The sequence below is a fragment of the Microchirus variegatus genome (assembly GCF_963457635.1).
Source record: "Microchirus variegatus genome assembly, chromosome: 22".
NCBI lineage: Eukaryota > Metazoa > Chordata > Actinopteri > Pleuronectiformes > Soleidae > Microchirus > Microchirus variegatus.
Window position 1 is genome coordinate 15,729,839 of NC_139823.1, and position 20,798 is coordinate 15,750,636.

Below are 20,798 nucleotides of genomic sequence, written 5' to 3' on the forward strand. Positions count from 1 at the left end.
TTTTGATTCTGACAATTTTTTGGAAAAACGTTTTTTTGGTCCAAAATTGGACAAAAACGACAGACTATACTATGCAGTACCTCATACTATACTATGTCTCTAAAATGTGACCATTTTTGGAGAAAAAAAATTTGGTCCAAAATTGGACAAAAACGACATACTATACTATGTCGTTTTTGATTCTGACAATTTTTTTGAAAAACGTTTTTTTGGTCCAAAACTTGACAAAAACGTTACACTATACTATGCAGTACCTCATACTATACTATGTCTCTAAAATGTGACCATTTTTGGAGAAAAAAAATTTGGTCCAAAATTGGACAAAAACGACATCCTATTTTGATTCTGACAATTTTCTTGAAAAACGTTTTTTTGGTCCAAAACTTGACAAAAACGTCACACTATACTATGCAGTACCTCATACTATACTATGTCTCTAAAATGTGACCATTTTTGGAGAAAAAAAATTTGGTCCAAAATTGGAAAAAAACGACATACTATACTATGTCGTTTTTGATTCTGACAAATTTTTGGAAAAACGTTTTTTTGGTCCAAAATTGGACAAAAACGACAGACTATACTATGCAGTACCTCATACTATACTATGTCTCTAAAATGTGACCATTTTTGGAGAAAAAAAATTTGGTCCAAAATTGGACAAAAACGACATACTATACTATGTCGTTTTTGATTCTGACAAATTTTTGGAAAAACGTTTTTTTGGTCCAAAACTTGACAAAAACGTCACACTATACTATGCAGTACGTTATACTATACTATGTCTCTAAAATGTGACCATTTTTGGAGAAAAAAATTTTGGTCCAAAATTGGACAAAAACGACATACTATACTATGTCGTTTTTGATTCTGACAATTTTTTTGAAAAACATTTTTTGGTCCAAAACTTGACAAAAACATCACACTATACTATGCAGTACGGTATACTATACTATGTCTCTAAAATGTGACCATTTTTGGAGAAAAAAATTTGGTCCAAAATTGGACAAAAATGACATACTACACTATGTCGTTTTTGATTCTGACAATTTTTTTGAAAAACGTTTTTTTGGTCCAAAACTTGACAAAAACGTCACACTATACTATGCAGTAACTCATACTATACTATGTCTCTAAAATGTGACCATTTTTGGAGAAAAAAAATTTGGTCCAAAATTGGACAAAAACGACATACTATACTATGTCGTTTTTGATTCTGACAAATTTTTGGAAAAACGTTTTTTGGTCCAAAATTGGACAAAAACGACATACTATACTATGTCGTTTTTGATTCTGACAATTTTTTTGAAAAACTTTTTTTGGTCCAAAACTTGACAAAAACGTCACACCATACTATGCAGTACGTCATACTATACTATGTCTCTAAAATGTGACCATTTTTGGAGAAAAAAAATTTGGTCCAAAATTGGACAAAAACGACATACTATACTATGTCGTTTTTGATTCTGACAATTTTTTTGAAAAACGTTTTTTTGGTCCAAAACTTGACAAAAACGTCACACTATACTATGCAGTACCTCATACTATACTATGTCTCTAAAATGTGACCATTTTTGGAGAAAAAAAATTTGGTCCAAAATTGGACAAAAACGACATACTATACTATGTCGTTTTTGATTCTGACAATTTTTTTGAAAAACGTTTTTTTGGTCCAAAATTGGACAAAAACGTCACACTATACTATGCAGTACCTCATACTATACTATGTCTCTAAAATGTGACCATTTTTGGAGAAAAAAATTTGGTCCAAAATTGGACAAAAACGACATACTATACTATGTCGTTTTTGATTCTGACAATTTTTTTGAAAAACGTTTTTTTGGTCCAAAACTTGACAAAAACGTCACACTATACTATGCAGTACGTTATACTATACTATGTCTCTAAAATGTGACCATTTTTGGAGAAAAAAAATTTGGTCCAAAATTGGACAAAAACGACATACTATACTATGTCGTTTTTGATTCTGACAATTTTTTTGAAAAACGTTTTTTTGGTCCAAAACTTGACAAAAACGTCACACTATACTATGCAGTACCTCATACTATACTATGTCTCTAAAATGTGACCATTTTTGGAGAAAAAAAATTTGGTCCAAAATTGGACAAAAACGACATACTATACTATGTCGTTGTTGATTCTGACAATTTTTTTGAAAAACGTTTTTTTGGTCCAAAACTTGACAAAAACGTCACACTATACTATGCAGTACGGTATACTATACTATGTCTCTAAAATGTGACCATTTTTGGAGAAAAAAAATGTGGTCCAAAATTGGACAAAAATGACATACTATACTATGTCGTTTTTGATTCTGACAATTTTTTTGAAAAACGTTTTTTTGGTCCAAAACTTGACAAAAACGTCACACTATACTATGCAGTACCTCATACTATACTATGTCTCTAAAATGTGACCATTTTTGGAGAAAAAAAATTTGGTCCAAAAGTGGACAAAAACGACATATTATACTATGTCGTTTTTGATTCTGACAATTTTTTTGAAAAACGTTTTTTTGGTCCAAAACTTGACAAAAACGTCACACTATACTATGCAGTACGGTATACTATACTATGTCTCTAAAATGTGACCATTTTTGGAGAAAAAAAATTTGGTCCAAAATTGGACAAAAACGACATACTATACTATGTCGTTTTTGATTCTGACAATTTTTTTGAAAAACGTTTTTTTGGTCCAAAACTTGACAAAAACGTCACACTATACTATGCAGTACCTCATACTATACTATGTCTCTAAAATGTGACCATTTTTGGAGAAAAAAAATTTGGTCCAAAATTGGACAAAAACGACATACTATACTATGTCGTTTTTGATTCTGACAATTTTTTTGAAAAACGTTTTTTTGGTCCAAAACTTGACAAAAACGTCACACTATACTATGCAGTAACTAATACTATACTATGTCTCTAAAATGTGACCATTTTTGGAGAAAAAAAATTTGGTCCAAACTTGGACAAAAATGTCACACTATACTATGCAGTACGGTAAACTATACTATGTCTCTAAAATGTGACCATTTTTGGAGAAAAAAAATTTGGTACAAAATTGGACAAAAACGACATACTATACTATGTCGTTTTTGATTCTGACAATTTTTTTGAAAAACGTTTTTTTGGTCCAAAACTTGACAAAAACGTCACACTATACTATGCAGTACCTCATACTATACTATGTCTCTAAAATGTGACCATTTTTGGAGAAAAAAAATTTGGTCCAAAATTGGACAAAAACGACATACTATACTATGTCGTTTTTGATTCTGACAATTTTTTTGAAAAACGTTTTTTTGGTCCAAAACTTGACAAAAACGTCACACTATACTATGCAGTAACTCATACTATACTATGTCTCTAAAATGTGACCATTTTTGGAGAAAAAAAATTTGGTCCAAAATTGGACAAAAACGACATACTATACTATGTCGTTTTTGATTCTGACAATTTTTTTGAAAAACTTTTTTTGGTCCAAAACTTGACAAAAACGTCACACTATACTATGCAGTAACTCATACTATACTATGTCTCTAAAATGTGACCATTTTTGGAGAAAAAAAATTTGGTCCAAAATTGGACAAAAACGACATACTATACTATGTCGTTTTTGATTCTGACAAATTTTTGGAAAAACGTTTTTTTGGTCCAAAATTGGACAAAAACGACAGACTATACTATGCAGTACCTCATACTATACTATGTCTCTAAAATGTGACCATTTTTGGAGAAAAAAAATTTGGTCCAAAATTGGACAAAAACGACATACTATACTATGTCGTTTTTGATTCTGACAAATTTTTGGAAAAACGTTTTTTTGGTCCAAAACTTGACAAAAACGTCACACTATACTATGCAGTACGTTATACTATACTATGTCTCTAAAATGTGACCATTTTTGGAGAAAAAAATTTTGGTCCAAAATTGGACAAAAACGACATACTATACTATGTCGTTTTTGATTCTGACAATTTTTTTGAAAAACATTTTTTGGTCCAAAACTTGACAAAAACATCACACTATACTATGCAGTACGGTATACTATACTATGTCTCTAAAATGTGACCATTTTTGGAGAAAAAAATTTGGTCCAAAATTGGACAAAAATGACATACTACACTATGTCGTTTTTGATTCTGACAATTTTTTTGAAAAACGTTTTTTTGGTCCAAAACTTGACAAAAACGTCACACTATACTATGCAGTAACTCATACTATACTATGTCTCTAAAATGTGACCATTTTTGGAGAAAAAAAATTTGGTCCAAAATTGGACAAAAACGACATACTATACTATGTCGTTTTTGATTCTGACAAATTTTTGGAAAAACGTTTTTTGGTCCAAAATTGGACAAAAACGACATACTATACTATGTCGTTTTTGATTCTGACAATTTTTTTGAAAAACTTTTTTTGGTCCAAAACTTGACAAAAACGTCACACCATACTATGCAGTACGTCATACTATACTATGTCTCTAAAATGTGACCATTTTTGGAGAAAAAAAATTTGGTCCAAAATTGGACAAAAACGACATACTATACTATGTCGTTTTTGATTCTGACAATTTTTTTGAAAAACGTTTTTTTGGTCCAAAACTTGACAAAAACGTCACACTATACTATGCAGTACCTCATACTATACTATGTCTCTAAAATGTGACCATTTTTGGAGAAAAAAAATTTGGTCCAAAATTGGACAAAAACGACATACTATACTATGTCGTTTTTGATTCTGACAATTTTTTTGAAAAACGTTTTTTTGGTCCAAAACTTGACAAAAACGTCACACTATACTATGCAGTACGTTATACTATACTATGTCTCTAAAATGTGACCATTTTTGGAGAAAAAAAATTTGGTCCAAAATTGGACAAAAACGACATACTATACTATGTCGTTTTTGATTCTGACAATTTTTTTGAAAAACGTTTTTTTGGTCCAAAACTTGACAAAAACGTCACACTATACTATGCAGTACCTCATACTATACTATGTCTCTAAAATGTGACCATTTTTGGAGAAAAAAAATTTGGTCCAAAATTGGACAAAAACGACATACTATACTATGTCGTTGTTGATTCTGACAATTTTTTTGAAAAACGTTTTTTTGGTCCAAAACTTGACAAAAACGTCACACTATACTATGCAGTACGGTATACTATACTATGTCTCTAAAATGTGACCATTTTTGGAGAAAAAAAATGTGGTCCAAAATTGGACAAAAATGACATACTATACTATGTCGTTTTTGATTCTGACAATTTTTTTGAAAAACGTTTTTTTGGTCCAAAACTTGACAAAAACGTCACACTATACTATGCAGTACCTCATACTATACTATGTCTCTAAAATGTGACCATTTTTGGAGAAAAAAAATTTGGTCCAAAAGTGGACAAAAACGACATATTATACTATGTCGTTTTTGATTCTGACAATTTTTTTGAAAAACGTTTTTTTGGTCCAAAACTTGACAAAAACGTCACACTATACTATGCAGTACGGTATACTATACTATGTCTCTAAAATGTGACCATTTTTGGAGAAAAAAAATTTGGTCCAAAATTGGACAAAAACGACATACTATACTATGTCGTTTTTGATTCTGACAATTTTTTTGAAAAACGTTTTTTTGGTCCAAAACTTGACAAAAACGTCACACTATACTATGCAGTACCTCATACTATACTATGTCTCTAAAATGTGACCATTTTTGGAGAAAAAAAATTTGGTCCAAAATTGGACAAAAACGACATACTATACTATGTCGTTTTTGATTCTGACAATTTTTTTGAAAAACGTTTTTTTGGTCCAAAACTTGACAAAAACGTCACACTATACTATGCAGTAACTCATACTATACTATGTCTCTAAAATGTGACCATTTTTGGAGAAAAAAAATTTGGTCCAAACTTGGACAAAAATGTCACACTATACTATGCAGTACGGTAAACTATACTATGTCTCTAAAATGTGACCATTTTTGGAGAAAAAAAATTTGGTACAAAATTGGACAAAAACGACATACTATACTATGTCGTTTTTGATTCTGACAATTTTTTTGAAAAACGTTTTTTTGGTCCAAAACTTGACAAAAACGTCACACTATACTATGCAGTACCTCATACTATACTATGTCTCTAAAATGTGACCATTTTTGGAGAAAAAAAATTTGGTCCAAAATTGGACAAAAACGACATACTATACTATGTCGTTTTTGATTCTGACAATTTTTTTGAAAAACGTTTTTTTGGTCCAAAACTTGACAAAAACGTCACACTATACTATGCAGTAACTCATACTATACTATGTCTCTAAAATGTGACCATTTTTGGAGAAAAAAAATTTGGTCCAAAATTGGACAAAAACGACATACTATACTATGTCGTTTTTGATTCTGACAATTTTTTTGAAAAACTTTTTTTGGTCCAAAACTTGACAAAAACGTCACACTATACTATGCAGTAACTCATACTATACTATGTCTCTAAAATGTGACCATTTTTGGAGAAAAAAAATTTGGTCCAAAATTGGACAAAAACGACATACTATACTATGTCGTTTTTGATTCTGACAAATTTTTGGAAAAACGTTTTTTGGTCCAAAATTGGACAAAAACGACAGACTATACTATGCAGTACCTCATACTATACTATGTCTCTAAAATGTGACCATTTTTGGAGAAAAAAAATTTGGTCCAAAATTGGACAAAAACGACATACTATACTATGTCGTTTTTGATTCTGACAATCTTTTTGAAAAACGTTTTTTTGGTCCAAAACTTGACAAAAACGTCACACTATACTATGCAGTACGGTATACTATACTATGTCTCTAAAATGTGACCATTTTTGGAGAAAAAAAATGTGGTCCAAAATTGGACAAAAACGACATACTATACTATGTCGTTTTTGATTCTGACAATTTTTTTGAAAAACGTTTTTTTGGTCCAAAACTTGACAAAAACGTCACACTATACTATGCAGTACCTCATACTATACTATGTCTCTAAAATGTGACCATTTTTGGAGAAAAAAAATTTGGTCCAAAATTGGACAAAAACGACATACTATACTATGTCGTTTTTGATTCTGACAATTTTTTTGAAAAACTTTTTTTGGTCCAAAACTTGACAAAAACGTCACACTATACTATGCAGTACCTCATACTATACTATGTCTCTAAAATGTGACCATTTTTGGAGAAAAAAAATTTGGTCCAAAATTGGACAAAAACGACATACTATACTATGTCGTTTTTGATTCTGACAATTTTTTTGAAAAACGTTTTTTTGGTCCAAAACTTGACAAAAACGTCACACTATACTATGCAGTACCTCATACTATACTATGTCTCTAAAATGTGACCATTTTTGGAGAAAAAAAATTTGGTCCAAAATTGGACAAAAACGACATACTATACTATGTCGTTTTTGATTCTGACAAATTTTTGGAAAAACGTTTTTTTGGTCCAAAATTGGACAAAAACGACATACTATACTATGCAGTACCTCATACTATACTACGTCTCTAAAATGTGACCATTTTTGGAGAAAAAAAATTTGGTGCAAAATTCGACAAAAATGACATACTATACTATGTCGTTTTTGATTCTGACAATTTTTTTGAAAAACTTTTTTTGGTCCAAAACTTGACAAAAACGTCACACTATACTATGCAGTACGTTATACTATACTATGTCTCTAAAATGTGACCATTTTTGGAGAAAAAAAATTTGGTCCAAAATTGGACAAAAACGACATACTATACTATGTCGTTTTTGATTCTGACAATTTTTTTGAAAAACGTTTTTTTGGTCCAAAACTTGACAAAAACGTCACACTATACTATGCAGTACCTCATACTATACTATGTCTCTAAAATGTGACCATTTTTGGAGAAAAAAAATTTGGTCCAAAATTGGACAAAAACGACATACTATACTATGTCGTTTTTGATTCTGACAATTTTTTTGAAAAACGTTTTTTTGGTCCAAAACTTGACAAAAACGTCACACTATACTATGCAGTACGGTATACTATACTATGTCTCTAAAATGTGACCATTTTTGGAGAAAAAAAATGTGGTCCAAAATTGGACAAAAACGACATACTATACTATGTCGCTTTTGATTCTGACAATTTTTTTGAAAAACGTTTTTTTGGTCCAAAACTTGACAAAAACGTCACACTATACTATGCAGTACGTTATACTATACTATGTCTCTAAAATGTGACCATTTTTGGAGAAAAAAAATTTGGTCCAAAATTGGACAAAAACGACATACTATACTATGTCGTTTTTGATTCTGACAATTTTTTTGAAAAACGTTTTTTTGGTCCAAAACTTGACAAAAACGTCACACTATACTATGCAGTACCTCATACTATACTATGTCTCTAAAATGTGACCATTTTTGGAGAAAAAAAATTTGGTCCAAAATTGGACAAAAACGACATACTATACTATGTCGTTTTTGATTCTGACAATTTTTTTGAAAAACGTTTTTTTGGTCCAAAACTTGACAAAAACGTCACACTATACTATGCAGTACCTCATACTATACTATGTCTCTAAAATGTGACCATTTTTGGAGAAAAAAAATTTGGTCCAAAATTGGACAAAAACGACATACTATACTATGTCGTTTTTGATTCTGACAATTTTTTTGAAAAACGTTTTTTTGGTCCAAAACTTGACAAAAACGTCACACTATACTATGCAGTACGTTATACTATACTATGTCTCTAAAATGTGACCATTTTTGGAGAAAAAAAATTTGGTCCAAAATTGGACAAAAACGACATACTATACTATGTCGTTTTTGATTCTGACAATTTTTTTGAAAAACGTTTTTTTGGTCCAAAACTTGACAAAAACGTCACACTATACTATGCAGTACCTCATACTATACTATGTCTCTAAAATGTGACCATTTTTGGAGAAAAAAAATTTGGTCCAAAATTGGACAAAAACGACATACTATACTATGTCGTTTTTGATTCTGACAATTTTTTTGAAAAACGTTTTTTTGGTCCAAAACTTGACAAAAACGTCACACTATACTATGCAGTACGGTATACTATACTATGTCTCTAAAATGTGACCATTTTTGGAGAAAAAAAATTTGGTCCAAAATTGGACAAAAACGACATACTATACTATGTCGTTTTTGATTCTGACAATTTTTTTGAAAAACGTTTTTTTGGTCCAAAACTTGACAAAAACGTCACACTTTACTATGCAGTACCTCATACTATACTATGTCTCTAAAATGTGACCATTTTTGGAGAAAAAAAATTTGGTCCAAAATTGGACAAAAACGACATACTATACTATGTCGTTTTTGATTCTGACAATTTTTTTGAAAAACTTTTTTTGGTCCAAAACTTGACAAAAACGTCACACTATACTATGCAGTACGTTATACTATACTATGTCTCTAAAATGTGACCATTTTTGGAGAAAAAAAATTTGGTCCAAAATTGGACAAAAACGACATACTATACTATGTCGTTTTTGATTCTGACAATTTTTTTGAAAAACGTTTTTTTGGTCCAAAACTTGACAAAAACGTCACACTATACTATGCAGTACCTCATACTATACTATGTCTCTAAAATGTGACCATTTTTGGAGAAAAAAAATTTGGTCCAAAATTGGACAAAAACGACATACTATACTATGTCGTTTTTGATTCTGACAATTTTTTTGAAAAACGTTTTTTTGGTCCAAAACTTGACAAAAACGTCACACTATACTATGCAGTACGGTATACTATACTATGTCTCTAAAATGTGACCATTTTTGGAGAAAAAAAATTTGGTCCAAAATTGGACAAAAACGACATACTATACTATGTCGTTTTTGATTCTGACAATTTTTTTGAAAAACGTTTTTTTGGTCCAAAACTTGACAAAAACGTCACACTATACTATGCAGTACCTCATACTATACTATGTCTCTAAAATGTGACCATTTTTGGAGAAAAAAAATTTGGTCCAAAATTGGACAAAAATGACATACTATACTATGTCGTTTTTGATTCTGACAATTTTTTTGAAAAACTTTTTTTGGTCCAAAACTTGACAAAAACGTCACACTATACTATGCAGTACGGTATACTATACCATGTCTCTAAAATGTGACCATTTTTGGAGAAAAAAAATTTGGTCCAAAATTGGACAAAAACGACATACTATACTATGTCGTTTTTGATTCTGACAATTTTTTTGAAAAACGTTTTTTTGGTCCAAAACTTGACAAAAACGTCACACTATACTATGCAGTACCTCATACTATACTATGTCTCTAAAATGTGACCATTTTTGGAGAAAAAAAATTTGGTCCAAAATTGGACAAAAACGACATACTATACTATGTCGTTTTTGATTCTGACAATTTTTTTGAAAAACGTTTTCTTGGTCCAAAACTTGACAAAAACGTCACACTATACTATGCAGTACCTCATACTATACTATGTCTCTAAAATGTGACCATTTTTGGAGAAAAAAAATTTGGTCCAAAATTGGACAAAAACGACATACTATACTATGTCGTTTTTGATTCTGACAATTTTTTTGAAAAACGTTTTTTTGGTCCAAAACTTGACAAAAACGTCACACTATACTATGCAGTACCTCATACTATACTATGTCTCTAAAATGTGACCATTTTTGGAGAAAAAAAATTTGGTCCAAAATTGGACAAAAACGACATACTATACTATGTCGTTTTTGATTCTGACAAATTTTTGGAAAAACGTTTTTTTGGTCCAAAATTGGACAAAAACGACATACTATACTATGCAGTACCTCATACTATACTACGTCTCTAAAATGTGACCATTTTTGGAGAAAAAAGAATTTGGTGCAAAATTCGACAAAAATGACATACTATACTATGTCGTTTTTGATTCTGACAATTTTTTTGAAAAACTTTTTTTGGTCCAAAACTTGACAAAAACGTCACACTATACTATGCAGTACGTTATACTATACTATGTCTCTAAAATGTGACCATTTTTGGAGAAAAAAAATTTGGTCCAAAATTGGACAAAAACGACATACTATACTATGTCGTTTTTGATTCTGACAATTTTTTTGAAAAACGTTTTTTTGGTCCAAAACTTGACAAAAACGTCACACTATACTATGCAGTACCTCATACTATACTATGTCTCTAAAATGTGACCATTTTTGGAGAAAAAAAATTTGGTCCAAAATTGGACAAAAACGACATACTATACTATGTCGTTTTTGATTCTGACAATTTTTTGGAAAAACGTTTTTTTGGTCCAAAACTTGACAAAAACGTCACACTATACTATGCAGTACGGTATACTATACTATGTCTCTAAAATGTGACCATTTTTGGAGAAAAAAAATGTGGTCCAAAATTGGACAAAAACGACATACTATACTATGTCGTTTTTGATTCTGACAATTTTTTTGAAAAACGTTTTTTTGGTCCAAAACTTGACAAAAACGTCACACTATACTATGCAGTACGTTATACTATACTATGTCTCTAAAATGTGACCATTTTTGGAGAAAAAAAATTTGGTCCAAAATTGGACAAAAACGACATACTATACTATGTCGTTTTTGATTCTGACAATTTTTTTGAAAAACGTTTTTTTGGTCCAAAACTTGACAAAAACGTCACACTTTACTATGCAGTACCTCATACTATACTATGTCTCTAAAATGTGACCATTTTTGGAGAAAAAAAATTTGGTCCAAAATTGGACAAAAACGACATACTATACTATGCAGTACCTCATACTATACTACGTCTCTAAAATGTGACCATTTTTGGAGAAAAAAAATTTGGTGCAAAATTCGACAAAAATGACATACTATACTATGTCGTTTTTGATTCTGACAATTTTTTTGAAAAACTTTTTTTGGTCCAAAACTTGACAAAAACGTCACACTATACTATGCAGTACCTCATACTATACTATGTCTCTAAAATGTGACCATTTTTGGAGAAAAAAAATTTGGTCCAAAATTGGACAAAAACGACATACTATACTATGTCGTTTTTGATTCTGACAATTTTTTTGAAAAACGTTTTTTTGGTCCAAAACTTGACAAAAACGTCACACTATACTATGCAGTACGGTATACTATACTATGTCTCTAAAATGTGACCATTTTTGGAGAAAAAAAATGTGGTCCAAAATTGGACAAAAACGACATACTATACTATGTCGTTTTTGATTCTGACAATTTTTTTGAAAAACGTTTTTTTGGTCCAAAACTTGACAAAAACGTCACACTATACTATGCAGTACCTCATACTATACTATGTCTCTAAAATGTGACCATTTTTGGAGAAAAAAAATTTGGTCCAAAATTGGACAAAAACGACATACTATACTATGTCGTTTTTGATTCTGACAATTTTTTTGAAAAACGTTTTTTTGGTCCAAAACTTGACAAAAACGTCACACTATACTATGCAGTACCTCATACTATACTATGTCTCTAAAATGTGACCATTTTTGGAGAAAAAAAATGTGGTCCAAAATTGGACAAAAACGACATACTATACTATGTCGTTTTTGATTCTGACAATTTTTTTGAAAAACGTTTTTTTGGTCCAAAACTTGACAAAAACGTCACACTATACTATGCAGTACGGTATACTATACTATGTCTCTAAAATGTGACCATTTTTGGAGAAAAAAAATGTGGTCCAAAATTGGACAAAAACGACATACTATACTATGTCGTTTTTGATTCTGACAATTTTTTTGAAAAACGTTTTTTTGGTCCAAAACTTGACAAAAACGTCACACTATACTATGCAGTACCTCATACTATACTATGTCTCTAAAATGTGACCATTTTTGGAGAAAAAAAATTTGGTCCAAAATTGGACAAAAACGACATACTATACTATGTCGTTTTTGATTCTGACAATTTTTTTGAAAAACGTTTTTTTGGTCCAAAACTTGACAAAAACGTCACACCATACTATGCAGTACCTCATACTATACTATGTCTCTAAAATGTGACCATTTTTGGAGAAAAAAAATGTGGTCCAAAATTGGACAAAAACGACATACTATACTATGTCGTTTTTGATTCTGACAATTTTTTTGAAAAACGTTTTTTTGGTCCAAAACTTGACAAAAACGTCACACTATACTATGCAGTACGGTATACTATACTATGTCTCTAAAATGTGACCATTTTTGGAGAAAAAAAATTTGGTCCAAAATTGGACAAAAACGACATACTATACTATGTCGTTTTTGATTCTGACAATTTTTTTGAAAAACGTTTTTTTGGTCCAAAACTTGACAAAAACGTCACACTATACTATGCAGTACCTCATACTATACTATGTCTCTAAAATGTGACCATTTTTGGAGAAAAAAAATTTGGTCCAAAATTGGACAAAAACGACATACTATACTATGTCGTTTTTGATTCTGACAATTTTTTTGAAAAACGTTTTTTTGGTCCAAAACTTGACAAAAACGTCACACCATACTATGCAGTACCTCATACTATACTATGTCTCTAAAATGTGACCATTTTTGGAGAAAAAAAATTTGGTCCAAAATTGGACAAAAACGACATACTATACTATGTCGTTTTTGATTCTGACAATTTTTTTGAAAAACGTTTTTTTGGTCCAAAACTTGACAAAAACGTCACACTATACTATGCAGTACCTCATACTATACTATGTCTCTAAAATGTGACCATTTTTGGAGAAAAAAAATGTGGTCCAAAATTGGACAAAAATGACATACTATAATATGTCGTTTTTGATTCTGACAATTTTTTTGAAAAACTTTTTTGGTCCAAAACTTGACAAAAACGTCACACTATACTATGCAGTACCTCATACTATACTATGTCTCTAAAATGTGACCATTTGTGGAGAAAAAAAATTTGGTCCAAAATTTGACAAAAACGACATACTATACTATGTCGTTTTTGATTCTGACAAATTTTTTGAAAAACGTTTTTTTGGTCCAAAATTGGACAAAAACGACATACTATACTATGCAGTACGTCATACTATACTATGTCTCTAAAATGTGACCATTTTTGGAGAAAAAAAATGTGGTCCAAAATTGGACAAAAATGACATACTATACTATGTCGTTTTTGTCTGACAATTTTTTTGAAAAACGTTTTTTTGGTCCAAAACTTGACAAAAACGTCACACTATACTATGCAGTACCTCATACTATACTATGTCTCTAAAATGTGACCATTTTTGGAGAAAAAAAATTTGGTCCAAAATTTGACAAAAACGACATACTATATACTATGTCGTTTTTGATTCTGACAAATTTTTTGAAAAACTTTTTTTGGTCCAAAATTGGACAAAAACGACATACTATACTATGCAGTACCTCATACTATACTATGTCTCTAAAATGTGACCATTTTTGGAGAAAAAAGAATTTGGTCCACAATTCGACAAAAACGACATACTATACTATGTCGTTTTTGATTCTGACAATTTTTTTGAAAAACGTTTTTTTGGTCCAAAACTTGACAAAAACGACAGACTTTACTATGCAGTACCTCATACTATACTATGTCTCTAAAATGTGACCATTTTTGGAGAAAAAAATTTGGTCCAAAATTCGACAAAAACGACATACTATACTATGTCGTTTTTGATTCTGACAATTTTTTTGAAAAACGTTTTTTTGGTCCAAAACTTGACAAAAACGACAGACTTTACTATGCAGTACCTCATACTATACTATGTCTCTAAAATGTGACCATTTTTGGAGAAAAAAATTTGGTCCAAAATTCGACAAAAACGACATACTATACTATGTCGTTTTTGATTCTGACAATTTTTTGAAAAACTTTTTTTGGTCCAAAACTTGACAAAAACGTCACACTATACTATGCAGTACCTCATACTATACTATGTCTCTAAAATGTGACCATTTTTGGAGAAAAAAAATGTGGTCCAAAATTGGACAAAAACGACATACTATACTATGTCGTCCAAAATCTGACCATATTTTTTAAAAACGTTTTTTTGGTCCAAAACTTGCCAAAAACGTCATACTATACTATGTAGTACGTTATACTATACTATGTCTGCAAAATGTGCCCATTTTTGGAGAAAAAGATTTGGTCCAAAATTTGACAAAAACGACATACTATACTATGTCGTCCAAAATCTGACCATTTTTTTGAAAAACTTTTTTTGGTCCAAAACTTGCCAAAAACGTCATACTATACTATGTAGTACGTTATACTATACTATGTTGTCCATAATGTGACCATTTTTTGAAAAAAGAAATTGGTCCAAAATTTGACAAAAATGACATACTATACTATGTTGTCCAAAGTCTGACCATTTTTTTGAAAAACGTTTTTTTGGTCCAAAACTTGACAAAAACGTCATACTATACTATGTAGTACGTCCTACTATACTATGTTGTCCATAATGTGACCATTTTTTGAAAAAAGAAATTGGTCCAAAATTTGACAAAAACGACATACTATACTATGTCGTCCAAAGTCTGACCATTTTTTTGAAAAACTTTTTTTGGTCCAAAACTTGACAAAAACGTCATACTATACTATGTAGTACGTCCTACTATACTATGTCTCTAAAATGTGACCATTTTTGGAGAAAAAAAATTTGGTCCAAAATTGGACAAAAACGACATACTATATACTATGTCGTTTTTGATTCTGACAAATTTTTTGAAAAACTTTTTTTGGTCCAAAATTGGACAAAAACGACATACTATACTATGCAGTACGTCATACTATACTATGTCTCTAAAATGTGACCGTTTTTGGAGAAAAAAGATTTGGTCCAAAATTGGACAAAAACGACATACTATACTATGTCGTTTTTGATTCTGACATTTTTTTTGAAAAACGTTTTTTTGGTCCAAAACTTGACAAAAACGTCACACTATACCATGCAGTACCTCATACTATACTATGTCTCTAAAATGTGACCATTTTTGGAGAAAAAAAATTTGGTCCAAAATTGGACAAAAACGACATACTATACTATGTCGTTTTTGATTCTGACAATTTTTTCGAAAAACGTTTTTTTGGTCCAAAACTTGACAAAAACGTCACACTATACTATGCAGTACCTCATACTATACTATGTCTCTAAAATGTGACCATTTTTGGAGAAAAAAGAATTTGGTCCACAATTCGACAAAAACGACATACTATACTATGTCGTTTTTGATTCTGACAATCTTTTTGAAAAACGTTTTTTTGGTCCAAAACTTGACAAAAACGTCACACTATACTATGCAGTACGTCATACTATACTATGTCTCTAAAATGTGACCATTTTTGGAGAAAAAAGAATTTGGTCCACAATTCGACAAAAACGACATACTATACTATGTCGTTTTTGATTCTGACAATTTTTTTGAAAAACGTTTTTTTGGTCCAAAACTTGACAAAAACGACAGACTTTACTATGCAGTACCTCATACTATACTATGTCTCTAAAATGTGACCATTTTTGGAGAAAAAAATTTGGTCCAAAATTCGACAAAAACGACATACTATACTATGTCGTTTTTGATTCTGACAATTTTTTTGAAAAACGTTTTTTTGGTCCAAAACTTGACAAAAACGTCACACTATACTATGCAGTACGGTATACTATACTATGTCTCTAAAATGTGACCATTTTTGGAGAAAAAAAATGTGGTCCAAAATTGGACAAAAACGACATACTATACTATGTCGTCCAAAATCTGACCATATTTTTTAAAAACGTTTTTTTGGTCCAAAACTTGCCAAAAACGTCATACTATACTATGTAGGACGTTATACTATACTATGTCTGCAAAATGTGCCCATTTTTGGAGAAAAAGATTTGGTCCAAAATTTGACAAAAACGACATACTATACTATGTCGTCCAAAATCTGACCATATTTTTGAAAAACTTTTTTTGGTCCAAAACTTGCCAAAAACGTCATACTATACTATGTAGTACGTTATACTATACTATGTTGTCCATAATGTGACCATTTTTTGAAAAAAGAAATTGGTCCAAAATTTGACAAAAATGACATACTATACTATGTTGTCCAAAGTCTGACCATTTTTTTGAAAAACGTTTTTTTGGTCCAAAACTTGACAAAAACGTCATACTATACTATGTAGTACGTCCTACTATACTATGTTGTCCATAATGTGACCATTTTTTGAAAAAAGAAATTGGTCCAAAATTTGACAAAAACGACATACTATACTATGTCGTCCAAAGTCTGACCATTTTTTTGAAAAACTTTTTTTGGTCCAAAACTTGACAAAAACGTCATACTATACTATGTAGTACGTCCTACTATACTATGTCGTCCATAATGTGACCATTTTTTGAAAAAAGAAATTGGTCCAAAATTTGACAAAAACGACATACTATGTCGACCAAAATTGGAAATTTTGTTGAAATTTTTAATTTTTAGCCCAAAATGTCATACTTCACTATTTTCGTCCAAAATCTGACCTTTTTTTTGAACAAAAAATGTTGGTCCAAAATTTGACAAAAACGACATACTATACTGTCGTCCAAAAATGGAAAAAAATGTAGAATTTATTTTTTTTGCCCAAAATGTGACAGAACGTCATACTATACCATGTCGTCGACCTCAATGTCATACTACACTATTTCGTCCAAAATGTGACAATTCATTTGAAAAAAAAATGTTGGTCCAAAATTTGACAAAAACGTCTGTTAGAATGACCATTAAATGCAGCTGGATGTTACAGCGACAAATGATGAACGGCAAAGGTAAGAGAGATCAATCGACATTTTTATTCCCAAAGAATTCAGCAACATAGTTCACAGGCAAAGAGCTTTGCCCTGACCAGTAACACAGACAGATGTAAAATGGCACCTTTCATACTTTGTCCCTGATTGTGAGCTCTGGCACTACCATTTGCAGGTGAACTCTCCACATAATTAACAACAAACAATTAAATTATTTAACTTCATATTTCTAACATGTTTTTACCAATTTTTAATAATGTTTTTTAAATTATTTTATTAAAAATAAAGACTGTATCACCGTTAAAAAAACAACAACAACCTAACCATTGTCCACCAGTTCCCCGCTCCTATTTTCCCCCTTGGTCCGTCCCGGAACCATAAATAAGTTCTCGTTTCCTTTAGGACTCTTTTGCCCGAACACCATGCTGCAACAAAGAAGAAAAGGTGAGTGTCTTGCCAAACTTTAACACTTGTTTACTATAGCCCTCTTAACACATTAACACCATTTCGCCACAGAAATTACGAACTTTCGTCAGGTATTCAATCATTAATATTCACAGTGTCATTGTCTCAATTCTCCTTCATTTCCAGGAGGAGCTGCGTGGCCACCACAGCACCTGCTCCAGGACATACAATTAATCAAGGAAGTTTTTCTACACTTAAATCGAACATTCAATACCAATTATTAAAATGTTTCATAGACGATGTGCAAATAATGCAATGTGCAAATGTTCTGTGCAAACCTGCAATAAAGTGGCAATTAATATTAAAGTGTCCAAGTGCCTTTATTTATGTTCAATTTAAATGTTATGAGAGATGTTAAAATGCAATAACTCAAACCTAAAATAGTGCAAAATTCCCAGTAATGAAATTCCCTTCGTTACATCGTCATACTATACTATGTCGTCCAAAATCGGAAAAAAATTTAGAATTTCTTTTTTTTGCCCAAAATGTGACCAAAACGTCATACTATACTATGTCGTCAACCTTAATGTCATACTACACTATTTTGTCCAAAATCTGACAATTTTTTTGAAAAAAAAATGTTGGTCCAAAATTTGACAAAAACGACATACTATACTATGTCGTCCAAAGTAGGAAATTTTGTTGAAATGTCTTTTTTTTAGCCCAAAATATGACCAAAACGTCATACTATACTATGTCGTCGACCTCATTGTCATACTACACTATTTCGTCCAAAATCTGACCTTTTTTTTGAAAAAAAGTTTTGGTCCAAAATTTGACAAAAACGACATACTATACTATGTCGTCCAAAATTGAAAATCTTGTTAAAAAAACATTCTTTTAGCCCAAAATGTGACAGAACGTCATACTATACTATGTCGTTGACCTCAATGTCATACTACACTATTTCGTCCAAAATCTGACAATTTTTAAAAAAAAAAAAAGTTGGTCCAAAATTTGACAAGAAATCTACATACTATACCATGTCGTCCAAAATTGGAAATTTTGTTTAAATGTTTTATTTTTAGCCCAAAATGTGACAGAACGTCATACTATACTATGTCGTCGACCTCAATGTCATACTACACTATTTTGTCCAAAATCTGACAATTTTTTTGAAAAAAAAATGTTGGTCCAAAATTTGACAAAAACGACATACTATACTATGTCGTCCAAAGTAGGAAATTTTGTTGAAATGTCTTTTTTTTAGCCCAAAATATGACCAAAACGTCATACTATACTATGTCGTCGACCTCATTGTCATACTACACTATTTCGTCCAAAATCTGACCTTTTTTTTGAAAAAAAGTTTTGGTCCAAAATTTGACAAAAACGACATACTATACTATGTCGTCCAAAATAGAAAATCTTGTTAAAAAAACATTCTTTTAGCCCAAAATGTGACAGAACGTCATACTATACTATGTCGTTGACCTCAATGTCATACTACACTATTTCGTCCAAAATCTGACAATTTTTAAAAAAAAAAAAAAGTTGGTCCAAAATTTGACAAGAAATCTACATACTATACCATGTCGTCCAAAATTGGAAATTTTGTTTAAATGTTTTATTTTTAGCCCAAAATGTGACAGAACGTCATACTATACTATGTCGTCGACCTCAATGTCATACTACACTATTTTGTCCAAAATCTGACAATTTTTTTGAAAAAAAAATGTTGGTCCAAAATTTGACAAAAACGACATACTATACTATGTCGTCCAAAGTAGGAAATTTTGTTGAAATGTCTTTTTTTTAGCCCAAAATATGACCAAAACGTCATACTATACTATGTCGTCGACCTCATTGTCATACTACACTATTTCGTCCAAAATCTGACCTTTTTTTTGAAAAAAAGTTTTGGTCCAAAATTTGACAAAAACGACATACTATACTATGTCGTCCAAAATTGAAAATCTTGTTAAAAAAACATTTTTTTTAGCCCAAAATGTGACAGAACGTCATACTATACTATGTCGTTGACCTCAATGTCATACTACACTATTTCGTCCAAAATCTGACAATTTTAAAAAAAAAAAAAAAGTTGGTCCAAAATTTGACAAGAAATCTACATACTATACCATGTCGTCCAAAATTGGAAATTTTGTTTAAATGTTTTATTTTTAGCCCAAAATGTGACAGAACGTCATACTATACTATGTCGTCGACCTCAATGTCATGCTACACTATTTTGTCCAAAATCTGACAATTTTTTTGAAAAAAAATGTTGGTCCAAAATTTGACAAAAACGACATACTATAATATGTTGTCCAAAGTAGGAAATTTTGTTGAAATGTCTTTTTTTTAGCCCAAAATATGACCAAAACGTCATACTATACTATTTCGTCGACCTCAATGTCATACTACACTATTTCGTCCAAAATCTGACCATTTTTTTGAAAAAAAAGTTTTGGTCCAAAATTTGACAAAAATGACATATACTATGTCGTCCAAAATTGAAAATCTTGTTAAAAAAAGTTTTTTTTAGCCCAAAATGTGACAGAACGTCATACTATACTATGTCGTCGACCTCAATGTCAAACTA